The sequence below is a fragment of the Moschus berezovskii genome, chromosome 12 (genome assembly GCF_049115385.1).
Source record: "Moschus berezovskii isolate FMDL1 chromosome 12, NW_MosBer_1.0, whole genome shotgun sequence".
Taxonomy (NCBI): Eukaryota; Metazoa; Chordata; class Mammalia; order Artiodactyla; family Moschidae; genus Moschus; species Moschus berezovskii.
Genome location: NC_142471.1, coordinates 16,960,812 through 16,979,953, shown reverse-complemented (window position 1 = coordinate 16,979,953; position 19,142 = coordinate 16,960,812). Strand labels below are relative to the sequence as shown.

General features: G+C 41.2%; 1 protein-coding gene and 1 non-coding gene across 7 annotated transcripts in view; both read left to right on the top strand.

The window, feature by feature from the left end:
• Positions 1-19,142, top strand: part of RHOBTB1 (Rho related BTB domain containing 1) — an 81,830-nt gene that overhangs the window by 303 nt on the left and 62,385 nt on the right. For 3 of the 6 annotated variants that reach the window (XM_055425661.2, XM_055425660.2, XM_055425655.2), the window contains exons 1-2: positions 418-686; positions 2,792-2,842. The exons of 1 other annotated variant lie outside the window; for it this stretch is intronic. The gene's annotated coding sequence lies outside the window, so the exon portion shown is untranslated. Of the gene's footprint in view, positions 1-417; positions 687-2,791; positions 2,843-19,142 lie in introns of those variants that run through there. 2 more of the 6 variants (XM_055425656.2, XM_055425657.2) reach the window with 2 other exon arrangements.
• TRNAR-CCU (transfer RNA arginine (anticodon CCU)) lies at positions 14,306-14,378 on the top strand. Its single transcript has one exon. It is a non-coding gene; the product is annotated as a tRNA-Arg (tRNA).

Here is a 19,142-nt window from a genome sequence, read left to right as displayed (position 1 = left end):
AATGGGTGGGGTGCTGGGGACAGAGGACGTGGGGAGGGCGGGGGCGGCGGAGGCTACAGCTCGCCCTGCCCCTGCCCTCCCGGCCGCTAGCAAGCAGGGCTGGGGTCGCCCAGGCTCGGCACACGTGAGCCCCCGGCAGGCAGCCTCCGAGCCGTCCCCACCCCGCCCCGGCCCCCGCCCCCCGCCCCCCAGGGTCTGCGTAAAAACAAGGCAGCTTTGCAACCCGCACCCTAGCGCACAGACACACCAGGCCCGGGTTTCATGAATGAAATCCAATCGTGCGGATATAAATAGCCGCGAAGGCTGCTAACGTCACAGAGCGAGCGGCGGCCGCCACCGCGGCGGAGCTGGGTGCCGAGCGCTCTCCGTTCCGCCCGGCCGGCCAGCCTGGGAGCCGGGCGGGGGCGGGAGGGAAGGGGGAGGGCTGGGGGACGGGAAGGGGCGAGCCCCTCTGGCCCGGCACCGGGAAGAGCTGCCGCCGCGGCGCGCGCCGAGCCCCAGAGGCGAGGCCGAGCCATGCTGCCTTTGTGCAAAGTTGGGCGGCGGGCGGCGCGCCGCGCGCAGGGTCCCGGCACACCCGCGACCGCGCGCAGTCGTGGCTGCTGCTGAGTGGCGGGGACCACCCCCCACCCCAGCTCCCCCAGCCCTTGAAGGCGGAGAGAGCTCGCGTCTCGCTCGGCTGCAGGGTAGGTTCCGTGTCGTGAGTGCGCTATGCTGTGAAACTTCTCCGAGCAGCCGCCGCGAAGCCCCCCCACCCACCCCGCCCCGGCCCCGGCGGGGGGCCTCTGGGGGCCCCGGGCCGCGCCACGCGGCCGGCAGCGTCCCGAGCAAGAGTCGTGGGACCGAGCTGCTCTGGGAGCCGCCCTCGCCTTCCCTGCGAGGCCGGGAACCCTCCCATCAGAGGCCAGCAGAAGAGATTTCTAAGAGCGCCTGCACAGCCGCACCCCTAACTTGGAGCTGAGAAAATGCACAACAGGGCCCCCTTAGAAGGAGGGCTGCGCCGGGGAGGGGGTGGGGGACGCGCCGCGCCGACCACAAGGCTCTTTTCCTCGGAAGGCGGTGGGGAGCCAGAGGAACTGCACAGGGGGAGACACTAGCCCCTTTGGCCCTTGCACCCCCGAAAGAGGTGGCCGGTCAGCCCACACCCCCGAGCCCGGTGTCTATGGAGTCTGTTGTGAGTTGCTGTGACAACAGTAGGAGCTGCCATGAGGGGCTTGCAAAACACCTTCCCTAGTCTCTGCGTGCTCAGGTTTTGGGGAGAAAAACGGGGTGGGGGTGGAAGGGTGGGGTGGGAGGAAGATGTGCAGACAAGGGAATCCAACCCCCTCTACAAAAAAAGAAGTGGAAGGAAGGCTCAACGATGTAAGAATGTATCATTTGATCCTGCTGTTAGTTCTGCCGTTTCTACCCTCAGCAGTATCAAACATCTCAACTGAGGAGCAGTGTCAATATTTAGACTTGGACAAGCCAGAAAGTTAGAAGGGAGTGCCAAGCGCAGGGTTTTGACTTGGCTTTGCACGTCAGCACACAAGCTGTGCCTTTCTAGCTGACTGTACACATTTGCTGGGGGGCGGGGGGAATGCATGAAGATTAATATACACACAAAGGCGCTCAGACCTAGGAAGAGAGAAGAGGCTCTTTGACTTTGAACTTCCCCCGGCAGCCTGTGCTGTTCCCGAAACTGTTGAACCCAAGCCAGATGCTCAACTAGAGGTTTCACTAGTTTGGGGCTCTCCCAGCACCCACGGGAGCAGTGCTGAATATTTACAATGTACAGCATATCCCCTGTAAACTGCAAAAGTATGTTACCAGTAGTTTTCATCTCTGTATAACTGTGTTTTCACTATCAGCAGATATAAATAGCCAATAGGCTGTGTTTGATTTCAGGAAACAGCTAGGCTTTTTAACAAAACGCTGATAAGTTTGTTTTAAAACACTCCAGAAATTTGAAATTATATTTCATTTCTGATAACTTTGTGGACGCCCAAGAGAGTCACTGTTTGCTGAAAGAGAAACACAAGCTCTTTTAGATATAAACAATGTTTGCATACCACTCCACAGGTGGAGTAGGCAGCAAATTATTATTCAAGTAAGTTTTCTCTGAGATTCTCAGATCGCATTTGGACGTGTTAGTGGGAAAGGAATTTAACTTGTTCTTCACAGTGTGGAAGACTTTGAAAAATCATTAGGAAGCAATGAAATCATAGTATTCTAAGCTTGCACATTGTTGTCCAACCAAATTTAGAAAGTAGTGTGACTCTAAGTATATGGGGCTGTGTGTGGTCACAGGTAGAAACAGAAAAAAGGGTGGTTTGGTGTTGGTACAACAACATAACTTACTAACTATACAAATGCAATCAAATAGAAAAAAAAAAAAATCATTTGGACTTTTACTTAAGATAATGCGGCCTAAAAATGCTGTTTTGGAGGAATAGTAGATCCATTTTTTTTCTTTCTGTATTGTAAAATCCCTGTAAGGTTTTCCTTGTTTCTATTCACGGTTTGGTGTCTAACTGCTTTTTTTTTTTTTTTTGGTATCATTCCCAAATGCTCGGAAATATATTTTCAGAAATGCTACAAAAAGTTCACCTAGCTATTTCAGGATGTATATGGCCCCAAGAAATGCCATTTTAACACTGACACTTGGAAAAGATGAAGCAGGTTCTGCTCTTTGGTGGGTGGGGTAGAGAGGAAAACAATGCATGTTAAAAATGTCAGTGGGCCCCATGTGCTCCAAGCGAGCAAGTATTACAGAGCAATGCTTTATAAGGCACTTCTCTCTTTTGTGTAGGTAAGTCCAGCTGTGAGCAGGGTGTTCTGTTCTTCACTTCCAGCAAGCCAGGTCAGTGTCTTTGTGCAAACCCGTGACCATAGATTGCTGACATATTCTGTCTGATTCTGAGCATGCATTTCAGCACAACTTACTTGGTCATTTGTCTTAGAACGATTCGTCTTTGTCGTATTTTTTTTTATTGACTCAGTTATGAATATCACAATTTCCATGATTATTACAATTATTTTATTTACTCTGTGAGTAAAAATAGCACTAAAATGGGCCCTGAATCAGTTTGTTCTTTATAAGACTTTTCTCTTTCACGTTGGGGATCCAAGTCATGCCAGGAATAGCTGAAGGTACAGGGGTTTTGCATGCTTGATCATTGCAATTTTACATCTGTCCTAATCTTAGCACTCTAGAGCAGAAAGAAAATTGACACAATAATGACTGATATTTTTGAGCTTGAACCAAAATTCAGGTAATATGCTGCATTCCTTACACTTACGTTCTCATTCTGCAAAAAAAAAAAAAAATTCCTGTGAGGTGTAACACTTCTCTTGGTCTCCAGAGGACAAGGTAAGGAATTGAAAGTTCAGAGAGGTCAGGTAATAGGTTCAGTTCCTGCTTCTAGTAAATGGAAGAAATTATATTTTTTGAAATTCTGTCTTAATCCAAAACCTGAATTCTCTAGTTAGAAAAATCTTGTCCAATAGAGAAACTGGGACCAAGGAAGTTTAACTGACTTGCCTAAGATAACTTGGTAATTACAGCTTATGTAGTAACATTCAATGACAAAGGTGTTACAAAAGAATAAATTCCATTCTCTTTGAGTAAAACAGCAAAATATTAAGTATTCATGTGTACTTTATGGCATGGCCCTGTCAAAAATTTAAGATTTTTACTATGGGGGTCTCTGGTTTTAAGGATCTTACAAATAGATTTTAAAAGACAAGATATTAAATTTTCATGCAGGAAAAGTGAGAAAATAAATCAAGATAATGCATGGCCTGAACTGAACTGAGGGTCAATGGTACATTCACAAATTCACCAGTTTCTATCCTGTGGGACTACTTTGCAATTCCATGTATTTATGGGAAAAATTTTCCAAGCACATTTTTGTCTAGATAGATAATAAAAGCATAAGAGTTCAGAGAAAGACAGTGTATAGAATTTCAAACCAAGAGGGAGAGATTATGCATTCATTTAGAACCGCTAAATTACAGTATCTCAAACTTGAGGTGTTATTGCTTGAAAAGCATTGAAACAAAATTGTAAGCTGTCTGAATCTTCACAGCATCACTAAGAAAACATTACAACATGACCTGGTGCTTAAGAGTACTGAATTCCTTCTGCAAGCTCAGTTTTTATGAAATGTGCCACGTAGATAGATTTGGATACCTAGTAAATAAATACCAGTGTAAGTCCTGAACACGGCCAATATTTAAAGATTAAACAGGACGTTTTCCATTTTTGCCAGGGTGGGCAACCTTCTCTTTTCCCCTCTTTCTTCCTGTACCCTTACTTTTTGTAGAATAATGTTTAAGTTGTTAATCCTTCTCAGAGAATATTATATAAAGGGATAATAAAAAGTAAAATGGGAATAAATTACCAAAGAAAACCTTATTGTATCTTCTTTTTTAATGTACTGATACCCCCAACCCAAGCTAATAACCCTAAAAGCTTAATTAGTTAAAAGATACTTTTAAGTGTTTAAAGGATTATTATAAGCTGTCCTATAATAGCTTTGTCCTATAAAAGTTGTTATATAATGTATCATTACAAAATAGATCATAATAGCTCTATTAGACTGGGAAGATCCCATTGCAGGTTAAGGCCTCATTATCAACTGATATTTGCTTAGCTGTGACAATGGTATGTTGTAAATTATACATATAACAACTATAAACCTATAATTGCTTAAAGAGTAAAATTATACTCTGAATCATATAATGTTAGCACCAAAAAAGGCCTTAGAATGAGTATGGTATCTCTAAGAGTAATTTAATTAGCAACCATTTGTTTGCTTTTTTGAACTTCAGAGGCTTTGGTTACTATGCTTGACCTCTCTCAAAACATGCCTGGAAATACATGAAATTCTGCTGTTTTTCACTCAAGAAATGTACCTGCAGAAAACAGGAATGTTTTTTCTTTACTCTTCTTATTAGTCTTCCTTTGTCCTGTTAGAAAACAGGCAGTTCAGTCTCATTCTTTGAAGGTCTTAACTCTGGCTTCATCTAATAGGGTTCAAAGAGTACAGATTATTTGAATCTGGTTCTTGTGTTCATCTTCTTTTCTCTACCCAGGCTTCCCACCAACCTCTCAATACCAAAACAAAATTTGGAGAGGGAAGGAAAGATAAGTCACAAAAAGTGAGGTGTATGTAGAAAGGGGAAGCTGGTAGGAGTGTGTGATTCGTGGGGGAGGGGAGGAGAAAAGGAGAGCTTTGCGTGGAAAGGCAAGAGGCAGTCACCCAAACAGATGGGATGTGTATGGACAGGTTATTGATGTGTCAGGCTAAAAATTGTTTAGGGTTTTTTGGGGGGGGCGGGAGAGGCTGGAATTTATAAACAAAGTGAAGTCACCTCCTCCTAGAATCTTCTGTTCGTCGTGCACATTGGACAGAAACTGAGAAATGGGCAAATAAAGACGCTAAAATGTGAGTATGCCAGCCACTCTTTGATGTCGCAGGACACTCCTGCCCTCAGATGCTGCCAGCAGCTGTCCCAGCAAGCACATCAACATGTCCGATAACTAAGGATAAATTAGAAAGTTTTACAAAGAAGGAAACCAGATGGATGCCTGCAGATCCACAAGTGTGACTACATTTCTCCTCTCTGCACCTGACGTTATTTATTGCATAGACACGGGTTAATGGCAAGTCCCCAGTGCTAATGGGGTTACAATCTCAGGCTCCATCCCTCCATGGAGAAATTTCCTTGGAACTGTTTGTCACCCAACCTAGTCTAGACCCCTAATGACTGCTGGAATAACAATAACCAGTACTTCCATCATGCTGCTTCTAGATGCCAGAAACTTGACTGCATTACAGATAATATTCTTTATAAATTCCAATTTTATAGAAGCAAAACGGAAACTCAGGTATATTAAGTCAAAGAACTAACTGGAAGTAGAGCTTGGATTTGTACTGAGATCTAAGAATTTGAATATAGATTTGATTTAAGTATATAATGGGAAAAAAGCACTTTAAAATATTCAATTCCTGGTTATTCTTGCGGATTGTAAAAGAACTAATTATTCTTGTAGGGTTTTTTTGGAATTTTATGTTTCTTGTTTTGTATTTGGTAACTTGAACCACACAGCAGTGTTGTCTGTACAGATTGTTAATTCTTCAGGGCATCTCTAATATATTTTGATGGAAGTCACACTAATAAACAGTTGAGTCATGGAGGGTTGAATCCTAGACCCGGAGAGGTTCTTAAAGATCCTTAATCCAACCTCACATAGGTGAGAAACAGTCTCCCATCCAGAGAAGCAGTGCAGCTCACCCACTCTTCTAGTTCATAAGTGACACAGCTGGGGCTGCACCCAGGTTTCCAAAGCCCAGGCCAGGGCTCAGTTCTTTTATGTAACACTGCCTGAAACGTGGCACACCTTCTGAAGCCTCCAACTTAACCAAAATTGCAGCTATCAAGTTTGAAATATATCTGAAACCTAACATACATCCAGAAATGGGTTACAAGGGGATTCCAGCAGTGTAAAGATACGGTGGGTCCTAGGAGAGACCTCCTATCTTCACAGACACCAGTACAGACCAGTCTTTCCTTGTATTTGAAACTTAACTACCCCATACTCTGATCCCTTTCGAGCTGTTTTTGTTGAGATGCCTGTTTTCATCAACTATGGAGATTTTTTATTTTGTCTATGGATTTCTGGCCTTTTATTAATCATGTGACATAGGTGACATATTTCTTTGGGGCTCATTTTGCTCATCTGTAAAATGGAGAAACTATCACCTCCATCAGAGGATTATGAGAATGCTGTGAAATCACACATGTAAAACAGATATTAGGGGGTCTTCCCTGATGGTCCAGTGGCTAAGACTCTGTGCTCCCCTAGTGCAAGGTCTACCAGTTCGATCCCTGGTCAGGGAACTAGATTTCACATGCTGCAACTAAGAGTTCACAGGCTGTAACTAAAGATCCCACATGCCACAACTAAGACCTTGTACAGTCAAACAAATAAATGATTCAAAAACACAAAAAAACAGTAGGTGTTCAAGAAGGGTGAGTTTTCTTCTTAGCCTTGCTAAAGTATCTCAAGGGAAAATGTTGTATTAACACATTAGGGCATCCATATCATTTTGCTGCTAAATGTTCTGGAGTCATCTGAAGTCTGACACTGCAAGGGATGATTATAGTGACCTTTTTTCTTGGGTAAAAACGGGCCCAGCTGTGTCCCCGAGTACCAGTAACCTGGTCACAATTACATTTGTCTTCACACTCTACGGTTGCTGAGGTCTACATGAATTACTTTATTGCTTCAGTTTCTGCCTCAAAGCAATAGCAAGCTCCTCTGGAAGATACGTGGCTCTCATGTCCTTTCAGACACTTTTTATCTAAGGTGTTTTCCATGTAGACCTTTGCAACTCAAAGCAACTACTGTGTTTTCAGCCAAATAACTAAAATATTTTTGGAGAACAGTGTTGCCAGTAAAACATTTTTGCTTTCAATTTCAAAACAAGTGAGACTTTCCTCCCATCATTTCAATTAACTCTAGTATTGAATCATTCCTGGGCATTGACCGTCTTTTCTCTCTGTCCCGGGTTGCTAACTGATATGTTGATGGGAAAAACATAAGCACTGCAATTTCCCCCTTTCACCCTCAGCACTTGATAGCTACCGTGGCCTAAATTCCATCTCTGGGAAATGCTTCATCACACTCCTCTCTCCAGCTGCCACACTTTGTCATGTGCACTTGCTGCCCTGTTTTGGTTTTTGGATCCAAGTCTTTGGCACCATTTCTTATTTATTACATACACGGAGGAGAGCTCCTGATAAGATTTTTTTCTTACTTGTACTTTTCCCCCCTTTTTTGAAATGAATAAACCAAGTGGCCTAGAATAGCCTTTACTTTCCTAGTGGCTCAGTTTCCCTTTTCAGTGTAGGACAAATGTGTGTTGCAAGATGTATGTCCTCTTCAGGTTTGTTGTTGAGTCACTAAGTCGTGTCCAACTCTTTGTGACACCAGGATTCCCTGATCTTCACTCTTCAAGTGTAGGGTTAGCTATTAGGTGTTTTCCCCAGTGCTGTCCTTCATTTGGTATGAGCTGCTTCAGTTCAGTTCAGTTCAGGCGCTCAGTCGTGTCCGACTCTTTGCGACCCCGTGAATCACAGCATGCCAGGCCTCCCTGTCCATCACCAACTCCTGGAGTTCACTCAGACTCACGACCATCAAGTCAGTGATGCCATCCAGCCATCTCATTCTCTGTCATCCCCTTCTCCTCCCGCCCCCAATCCCTCCCAGCATCAGAGTCTTTTCCAGTGAGTCAACTCTTCACATGATGTGGCCAAAGTATTGGAGTTTCAGCTTTAGCATCAGTCCTTCCAATGAACACCCAGGACTGATCTCCTTTAGAATGAGCTGCTTCAGTTCAATTCAGTTCAGTTCAGTCGCTCAGTCGTGTCCAACTCTTTGCGACCCCATGAATCACAGCACTCCAGGCCTCCCTGTCCATCACCAACTCCTGGAGCTCACCCAAACTTATGTCCATCGAGTCGGTGATGCCATCCAGCCATCTCATTCTCTGTTGTCCCCTTCTCCTCCGGCCCCCAACCTTTCCCAGCATCAGAGAGATCACCAGTTGCTAGATTGTTACTAGTCTCAAACTAGTTATGTGAGTTTCCATTCTTAGCAGGGAGTTTATTTTTAAAGCGGTGCTTCTCAAAATTTAATGTGCATAAAACTCACCTGAGCATCTTGATAAAATGCAGATTCTGATTCAGAAGTTCTAGAGTGAGGCCTAAGATTATGTGTTTCCCAGGGGTACCTCATTGATGCCAGTGCTACTGTTCTGAGGATCATATTTTAAGTAGGGAAATATACTATACTCTGTAAAGTATAGTCATTATCTTATGCTGAAACTCCTTCCTTGGAGGCTTCCATCTTACTTTGTTTTCTTCTTTCTTAAGTTATATAGAGTCATAGACTCTTAAATGTGAAAGGTTTGTGCTGGTAAATCAGCCTGCACTCTGGAAGAGAAAAAGAATGCATTTATGTGCTTACATAAGTTGATTATAAATTTTACTGACATAAAGAATGGGTGTATTTATTATTTATTTATACTATTTATAAACTATTTATAAACATACTATTTATAAACAATAATAAAGAATACTCTTTGTTGTAAACTCCGTTTAGCTAATTGGGTCTCACAAAACACTGGTTTTTGAGAACTCATCTATCCACGGTCTACCTATGGTACAATTGATGAGTGCAATTCCCATATAAATGTTGGCTGATATTTTCCCTTATGTTAATGAATAAGACAAAAGTGAAGTAACAAAGGCATATGTCAGACTGTATTCATTCATCAAAGATAAGAATGACTTCTTTGCTGAACCAAATAATAGCTTTTAAATACTGTAAGGCTATTTCCTTAAATGGATTATTCATAATATAACAGCTACACACATTACACCCTTTTAAGTTTAATCTGCATTATTAACATTTTAAAGTCATTTTATTAAGTCAAGATGACAGAAGAATAAAGCAAGACCTGATGTGGAGTGGTGGCCAGTGTCACTGGTGTAAGTATGATGGCCAGTTTGATACCACCATCGTGACTGAGCGTGGAGCTGAAAGAGATGGTGGGGAAGCACATTGTTGCTGTTTAGTTACTAAGTCATGTCAACTCTTTTGTGACTCCATGGATCAGAGCCCACCAGGCTCATCTGTCCGTGGACTTTCCCAGGCAAGAATACTGGAGTGGGTTGCCATTTCCTTCTCCAAGGAATCTTTCTGATCCAGGGATTGAACCCACATCCCTTGCATCTCAGGCGTATTCTTTACCGCTAAACCAGCGGGGAAGCCCACAGTAGCACATGGTTATATAGTATTTCCATTATACGGATAAAACTGGAATAAATAACCTCAAAATATACTTTGGCCACCTGATGCAAAAAGCTGACTCATTGGAAAAGACCCTGATGCTGGGAGGAATTGAGGGCAAGAGGAGAAGCAAGCAACAGAGGATGAGATGGTTGGCTGGCATCACTGACTTAATGGACATGAGTTTGAATAAACTCTGGGGGATTGTGAAGGACAGGGAAGCCTGGCATGCTGCAGTCCATGGGGTCACAAAGAGTCCAACACGACTTAGGGAGTGAACAACAACATCAAACTTCAAAATACAAATAATAGTAAAATACAGTAGAATAAATACAAAGTGGTAAGTTTTGAGTATTTAGTTGCTGCTGCTGCTAAGTCACTTCAGTCGTGTCCGACTCTGTGTGACCCCATAGACGGAAGCCCACCAGGCCCCCCTGTCCCTGGGATTCTCCAGGCAAGAACACTGGAGTGGGTTGCCATTTCCTTCTCCAATGTGTGAAAGTGGAAAGCGAAAGTGAAGTCGCTCAGTCGTGTCCGACCCTTAGCGACCCCACGGACTGCAGCCCACCAGGCTCCTCCGTCCATGGGATTCTCCAGGCGAGAGTACTGGAGTGGCTTGCCATTGCCTTCTCCGGAGTATTTAGTTACCTTTGTTTTAATATATTTTATTTAATTGAAACTTTATATAATTAATATTCAGTACTGATCCTGTTTTAACAGGCTTGCAAAAGTCTTGAAAATCTGACAGTTGGTTCATGGGCTAGTAGAGACTGGTACACTATTAGATGTAGATCATCTGGTCCAATGATTCTCAACCTTTGCTATACATTGAATACTCCCAGGAATTTTATAACCTTTAGTCTTATTTATTCATGTTAGGGCCCAGGAATCTGAGTTTTAAACTTTTTTATTGAACTGTATCTTGTTTAAACAAAAATATGTGAATCATAACTATATAACTTAAAGATTATCACAAACTAAACACACACCAGAGAAGGCAATGGCACCCCACTCCAGTACTCTTGCCTGAAAATCCTATGGATGGAGGAGGAGCCTGGTAGGCTGCAGTCCATGGGTTCGCTAGGAGTTGGATGTGACTGAGCGACTTCACTTTCACTTTTCACTTTCATGCATTGGAGAAGGAAATGGCAACCCACTCCAGTGTTCTTGCCTGGAGAATCCCAGGGACCGAGTAGCCTGGTGGGCTGCCGTCTATGGGGTCACACAGAGTCGGACATGACTGAAGTGACTTAGCAGCAGCAGCAGCAGCACACACCCCAATCTAACCTAACCAGGACCTACATATGGAAGGACAACCTTAGCAGCACCCAAAATCCCATCTTAAGCCCCTATTCAGTCACTGTCTAATTGAGGCAACCACTGTCTTGACTTCTAATGCCATGGATTAGTTTAGCCTGATTGTCAACTTTTATACAAATGAAATCTCTTTTGTGTCTGGCCTCTTTCAATATTATGTTTATGAGATTCATACTTGTATACAGCTGTATTTCATCCATTTTTAGCACTGTATAATATTCCATTGTGTGAATAGACTCAATTCATTATTTCTTTATCCATTGTACTGTTAGTGGTTTGTTTCCAGATGTTGGCTATTACGAGTAGTGCTGCCAAGGACATTCTTGTGCAGGCAGCAGTATTTGAAACAAAACAAATTCCCCCCAGTGATTCTAATGAGCAGCTGATTTCTTGACCGCCTTCTCTACAATTCCCTCTTCTGCCTTTGATTTTTCATATGATGTGATTAAGTCTATTGGCTCTTTCCTGAGAATGTACTTTTAATACCTTAAGTCATGCAACTGCGTGCTTCCGTTCATTATAGCCTGTTTTCCTGGCTCTTTTCAATGTAGGTTCACCATCACCCCCCTTACATCAAGACATCTGCTCTTGGGCGCTCTAAATAGGGATGAGATTTGGCCTCACATCAATAGCGTGGAGAAATAATAGACATGGTGGAGATAGGGCCAAGGCTAAATTTGGCAGCCAATCATTAAGGCTCCTGGAAAGAGGCTTCAAGGAAGGGGAATTGTTTCCCTTTGTGTGTATCAAACAAAAATCAACAGTAAACCTTTGGAATATTTAAGGTTCTAGATTTTTTAAAAATTGTTTTATTTGAAGTAGACCAGGGACTCTCTTCTGACATGAGAACGGATATTTCTCAAAGTCTCATGACTTGATCTGGAAAGAGAACAGAAGGAAATTTTCCCATGGGTTTGTTCCTACACCTAGTGTGCAGCCGGTATAGCTCTGCTGCATTGTTCTAGGCTGAGTGGCTGTGTATTTGTGTGTTTGCATCTATTGAGATGTCAGTTCTTTTGACAGAAGTCAAGAGAGCTGAATGACCAGAAGCCCCAAGACGATACTATTGATCAGTGGGATGGTTGCTTAGAATGGAAAGACAGGTGCTGGGAGCAGCAAGGCTGTTTCCTGCCATATGAAAGGCATGTCACATACAGCTTTTACGATATGCAGAGAAAAAGTAAAGAACAGACACTAATTTCACATAATGGAACAAGAGAGTATTCCCACACACATAAATATTGTAGTCCTTCCTTTTCCTACCTCCCCACCCTCACATTTTTGTAAAACGTCTTTGTTATAAAATAACAAACATGTTCATTATTGAAAAGATGGGATGTGTAGATAAGAAAAAAGAAAACCAATTCTAATCCTAGTTGACATCAATATTTTAATGTATCTATATCCCAAATATTTCTCTGTATATTTAGGTACATAATTTTTAAGGAATGGTGTTACTCATGAGCCTCTAACTATGAGTGTTCCTATAATTTTACATTTTTAACTACTCTATACTTTCCCAGTATGTGGACGCTTTTTAAAAATTCCTCCCTTGTGGTTTTCACAGTAATATGATGAACACTCCTTTAATGGAATCTTATTGTAATCCTAAATATTTTTCTAAGAATAAAGTCTTATAATCGGATGAACATTATGGACATTTTAAAGTCTTCTGAGTCATTATCCAAAAATTATCATTATCCAAAATAATGATACCATCTTCCACTCCCACAAACAGTGCTTCATCCTGCTTTTAATAAATGTACAATCTTTCATGTCATAATTCCCAGCAAGAGTTGGAGGGTACAGGAACATGTCCTGAAAACATTGAATACTAGCTAGAATCTACACACTGCTGGCACTCAGTAACCTTGAATAAAAATAAGATATTTTTATAGTTTTTTGTCCACCGGCATTTTTGCATTTTATGGTCTAACTTTCTTAAGAATCCTGGTTGCGGGGGGCTGGTGGAAAAAAACTATGTTCTTCATTTGCCTGAATGAGAGCATACGCTAATCCTAACTGACATACTATGGTCTCATAAATGATTAAATGCAATTGTTTGACTGTCACCATATCTGAAGTGTTGCAGCAGGTGGTCTCTCTGGCAGCACAGACGCTAACCCAAGTGACATCTTTAGAGAGCACTTTGAATGAACAGCTTATGACAGAGGACTGTAGAGACTTCTCTATATGAGATGGGTTTTTAAGCACATCTAGTCTGCAGACTGATACTAGCTTTCTCAAATGAGCATTTGATGTCTCTGTAAAGACTTGAGCAATATTTTAATTATTAATTCTTAACAAAGCTTCCTCCAGCCCTTAGCGAAGGCTCACCCAGATGAGGACTACAGGCCCTCCAATGTGAAAACAATGTGTAGAGTCTTCTGTTGCTTTATTTTTTTTAACTTTAAAAAAGGTGTATTAAAGTATAACATGCATAGAGAAATGTGTACAGATGACAAGTGTACAGTTTGATGAATTACCCTTACTTAATATGAGCTAGCTGCAGTCAGCTTTGATCAAGCTATATCCCTTGTGACTGAAAATATGTAGAATTTGCCTATACAAGTAGAGATTATAACATTAAATTCATGCACTGAGTGTGTATCAGTATTTGTGTATTTGTGATTTGCAGGTACACAAATATACAACATGCATACAAACAAATTTGGAACTTCTTTTTCTTAATGAGTATAAAGCTCAGTTATGCTACATCTTATAAATTAAAATAACTACAATTGATTGCCATAGAATAGTTTACATGGTTAGTTTCTAAACAATTTCTTAAAATTGCTCATTTCAGTTACCATAAGTATTCCTTTGAACATTCAGAATTTAAAAGCCAAGAATTTTTCATCTTTTCTCTGAGATAGAATTGTATGTATTGGTCCTGGTTGCCCACAGCTGTCTCTTTGGGTTCAATTTCTGTGTCTGATGTTCAGCAAGATATCATTTATATTCCTATGTTCTTTTTAGTTGAGAGCTTGAGTCAGGAAAAAAAACAGGTTTAACAGGCTCACGGTGATTTTTAAATGCATGATTTTGAAAAGCAATTTACGCATCACAAAAAATCATTTTTTATTATGATTGGAGTATACCAGGGTGTTTTTAGTAGAATTAACAATCAAAGGTAGGAGGACTTCCCTGGTGGTCTGGTGGCTAAGACTCTGTACTCCTGATGCAGGGGGCCTGGGTTCGATCCCTGGTCAGGGAAGTAGATTCTACATGCTGCAACTAAATATCCCACATGCAGCAACAAAGATACTGTGCCACAATTAAGACCCAGTGCAGCCAATAATTTTTTTTAAAAAATCAAGGTTATATGGATGTAATCGTTACCTTTTTTAAAAGCTAAAATAGTTTTTCTGTTAGAGAATTCATACATCTAAGAATATTATTCAGTCACAAAAAGGAATGAAGTACTAGCACATGAATGAACTTGAAAACATGATGCTGGATAGAAGACAGACACAGAAGGCCATATATTGTATGGTTCCATTTATAAGAAATGTCCAAAGTAGGAACATCCATAGTGACAGGAAGTAAATTCCTGATTTCCAGAGCTGGAGGGAGGAGGGAATGAAAATGTCTACTAATTGGCACAAGGTGTCTTTTGGGGGTGATGAAAATGTTCTAAAATTAAATAGTGGAAAGAGCTGTACAACTTTGAGAATATAATAAAAAAAAAAAAAACCTCTGAATTGCACACTTAAGGGTAAATTTTATGGCACATGAATATTATCCCAGTTTACTGCAAAGAGGTAATACATATGCACTGTAGAAAATTTGGAAACTAGGAAAGTAGAAAAGTAGCAACAGGTTATAGCCCGATTCATTTCAGTCACTCAGTCATGTCCAACTCTTTGCAACCCCATGGACTGCAGCACGCCAGGCTTCCCTGTCCATCACCAACTCCCGGAGCTTGCTCAAACTCATGTCCATCGAGTCAGTGATGCCATCCAACTATCTCATCCTCTGTCATCCCCTTCTCCTCCTGCCTTCAGTCTTTCCCAGCATCAAGGTCTTTTTTCCAGTGAGTCACTTCTTCACATCAGGTGGCCAAAGTATTGGAGCTTCAGCTTCAGCATCATTTCTTCCAGTGAATATTCAGGATTGATTTCCTTTAGGATGGACTGGTTGGATCTCCTTGCTGTCCAAGGGACTCTCAAGAGTCTTCTCCAACACCACAGTTCAAAAGCATCAATTCTTCAACACTCAGCTTTATAGTCCAACTCTCACATCCATACATGACTATTGGAAAAACCATAGCTTTGACTAGACATACCTTTGTCAGCAAAGTTATGTCTCTGCTTTTTCATATGCTATCTAGGTTGGTCATAGCTTTTCTTCCAAGGAGCAAGCATCTTTTAATTTCATGGCTACAGTCACCATCTGCAGTGATTTGGGGGCCCAAAAAATAAAGTCTGTCACTGTTTCCCCATCTATTTGCCATGAAGTGATGGGACCAGATGCCATGATCTTAGTTTTCTGAATGTTGAGTTTTAAGCCAACCTTTTCACTCTCCTCTTTCACTTTCGTCAAAAGGCTCTTTAGTTTTTCACTTTCTGCCATAGGGGTGGTGTCATCTGCATTTATAAGGTTATTGATATTTCTCCCAGCAATCTTGATTCCAGCTTGGGCTTCATCCAGCCCAGCATTTCTCATGATGTACTCTGCATATTAGTTAAATAAGCAGGGTAAAATATACAGCCTCAACGTACTCCTTTCCAATTTGGAACCAGTCTGTTGTTCCACGTCCAGTTCTAACTGTTGCTTCTTGACCCCCATATATTTCTCAGGAGGCAGGTCAAGTGGTCTGGTATTCCCATCTCTTTCAGAATTTTCCACAGGGACACAATTATTAAACTTTAAGTATTCACATATTGGGCTTCCCTGGTGGCTCAGAGGTTAAAGCGTCTGCCTCCAATGCGGGAGACCCGGGTTCGATCCCTGGGTCGGGAAGATCCCCTGGAGAAGGAAACGGTAACCCACTCCAGTATTCTTGCCTGGAGAATCCCATGGACAGAGAAGGTTGGTAGGCTCAGTCCATGGGGTCGCAAAGAGTCGGACACGACTGAGCGACGGAACGGAACGGATTCACATATTAATATCCAAAAGAAGGGTGGGTCCCCAAGGAAGATCCATTCCACTGGTTGAGAGGAATGCACATGAGAGAAGCAAAGAGCAATGATCAGCCCTGTGAGCGGGATGAAGCAACGCCTGAAGGGACAAGATCTGAGGTTCTGAGAGGCAAAAAGGTAGATTTGAGCTCTTCAGGGAAACATGTCAAAGAGACTTCTTAAAAGTTTTGCTTCAAGATGTCGGATAAATTACATAAATCACAGCTCTGTATTCCTAAATACCCATATTGTTTTCTCGACTTAGTGAAAGTCACATTTTTGTTTCTTTTAGATGTGTCAGTGTGCTAAGATGGTACTTAGGGTGAGAGAATGATGAGCCTCAATTTTAATTGTGACACAATTTGTTTATTTTATGTAGTTTTCATCAACTGTATTTCAGATGATGAACTTGTACTTTCCCCTCTGTGGTGTAACATCAGCACTTCTATTATTGCAAACTCAATGTAAACATAATTTTAAATAATGACAGTCTTAATAGATAAGACTAACTGTTCTCTTGATGGCTGGCATAGTGATTAAAATATTTTACAAGCATTGTCTAATTTCATCTTTACAACAGTTCATTGAAGGAGGTAATTATCCCCAGTTTGCTGCTGCTGCTGCTGCTAAGTCACTTCAGTCGTGTCCGACTCTGTGTGACCCCATAGACGGAAGCCCACCAGGCTCCCCCGTCCCTGGGATTCTCCAGGCAAGAACACTGGAGTGGGTTGCCATTTCCTTCTCCAATCCCCAGTTTACAGATAAGGAAATAGAGACTTAGATTAAGTAATTTGCCCAAGACCACACACGAAGTACCTTAATTAATTATTGCCCCGCTTGTCATAGATTTAGGTGGTTGGCAGTTTTTCCTTATTCTTAATAAAGATATGATAAATCTATTTGCTTTTAAAACATTTTTCCATTTATAAAGTTATTTCCTCAGATGGGTATTCTTTTTTAATTTCCAAGTTTGAGTTTATTTTTTATTACTGTCTTGCTGTCATAAAACCTTTCCTCTTAACTTTTATATTTATTTCTTTGTGGCTAGAGAATTTGATTGATATAACACATTTGGGGGAATATTTATCCTTATGATCGGTCTCTACAGAGTCAAGTTTTGTAAATATGCTAAGAACAGTTGAAAAGAAAGCACTCTCTCATAGATTTTTTTAAATGTGGGTTATCTGTTAACTCAGTCCCACTTTTTATGCTATTCAAGTCTTCCATGTATTGTTTTCACTTTTGCTTTCTTCATGTGATACCAATTCTGATTTGTCATCTCGTGTGTCAGTTATTTGCATTGATTTCTTCTTATCATTATAGAGCTTGTCTTGTTATTACATGCCTTCTAGTATATGAAGTTCATTATTGTTGCTGTGCTTTTACTATGCATTGTCCTTTTTAACCTTTTAATTATCTTTTACAGATAATTTTTCTAAATAAATTTGAAACCAAAATCTAAATAAGTGTAGACTGGGCTTATATTCCCAGTTGGTTTTGGTTTCCACAGTTCTTTAAAACTGAAATGCCCTTTAAAAAAAAAATGTTTTAAAATTATCTCTGAGTATTTTGGCAAGTATGTTTGAGCAGTTTAATTCCTTAAAACATTTGAGTTTTTCCCCCTGAGTCTTTGCTGTCTAAAAATAACTATATGTTACCTTCACATCAGTATTAATTTGATCTGATTCAGAAATGTGTTAGTCTGTCCTTTTTCTTTGAAAGCTGTATATGTGTTTTTCTGTTGTGTTCAAATAACATTGAATGACATCTATATTGTTATACCTTGATAGAAGTGTTTTTGGACATTAGTTTTAGAACTTGTTTTGCTAAGATACTTAGAGGATTGTTGTTGTTGTTCAGTCACCCGGTCGTGTCTGACTGTTTGCAACCCCATGAACAGTAGCACTCCAGCCTCCCTGTCCCTCAGTATTTCCCAGAGTTTGTCCAAGTTCGTGTTCATTGCATCGGTGATGCCATCCAGCCATCTCTTTCTCTGACACCCTCTTCTTCCCTCAGTCTTTCCCAGCATCAGGGACTTTTTCAGTGAGTTGTTTGTTTTCATCAGATGACCAAAATACTGAAACTTCAGCATCAGTCTTTCCAGTGAATATTCAGAGTTGATCTCCCTTAAGATTGACTGGTTTGATCTCCCTGCTGTCAAAGGGACTTTCAGGAGTCTTCTCCAGCACCACAGTTCAAAGGCATCAATTCTTTGGCACTCCGCCTTCTTTATCATCCAGCTCTCACAACCATATGTGACCACTGAGAAGATCATAGCCTTGACTATACAGACCTTTGTCAGTAGAGTAAAGTCTCTGTTTTTCAACACAATGTCTAGGTTTCTCGTTGCTTTCCTGCCCAGAAGCAATGGTCTGATTTCATGGCTGCAGTCACCATCGGCAGTGATTTTGGAGTCCAGGAAGAGGAAATCTGTCACTGCTTCCACCTTTTCCCCTTCTGTTTGCCATGCAGTACTGGGCTGAATTCCATGATCTTAGTTTTTTTAATATTTAGTCTTAAGTCAGCTCTTTCACACTCTCCCTTCGCCCTCATCAAGAGGCTCTTTAGTTCCTCTTCGCTTTCTACCATTAGAGTGGTATTATCCACATATCTGAGGTTGTTGATGTATAATTGTATAGTAATCTGACAATGATTATAGTTATTTTTTGCTGAAGAATGTATGCACTTGAAGTCTTCTTTCTCTCCTCTGTGTCCCCACTACACCCTCCTTTTAGTATTAGGAAAATTTTGTTCTACTAAGTCACATTTTGCAACCTTATTTCTTCAAGAACCCTACTGTCTAAGAGATTGCTTTTCAACGGTTAACCTCTTATCTAATATCTTCTGTTACCACATTT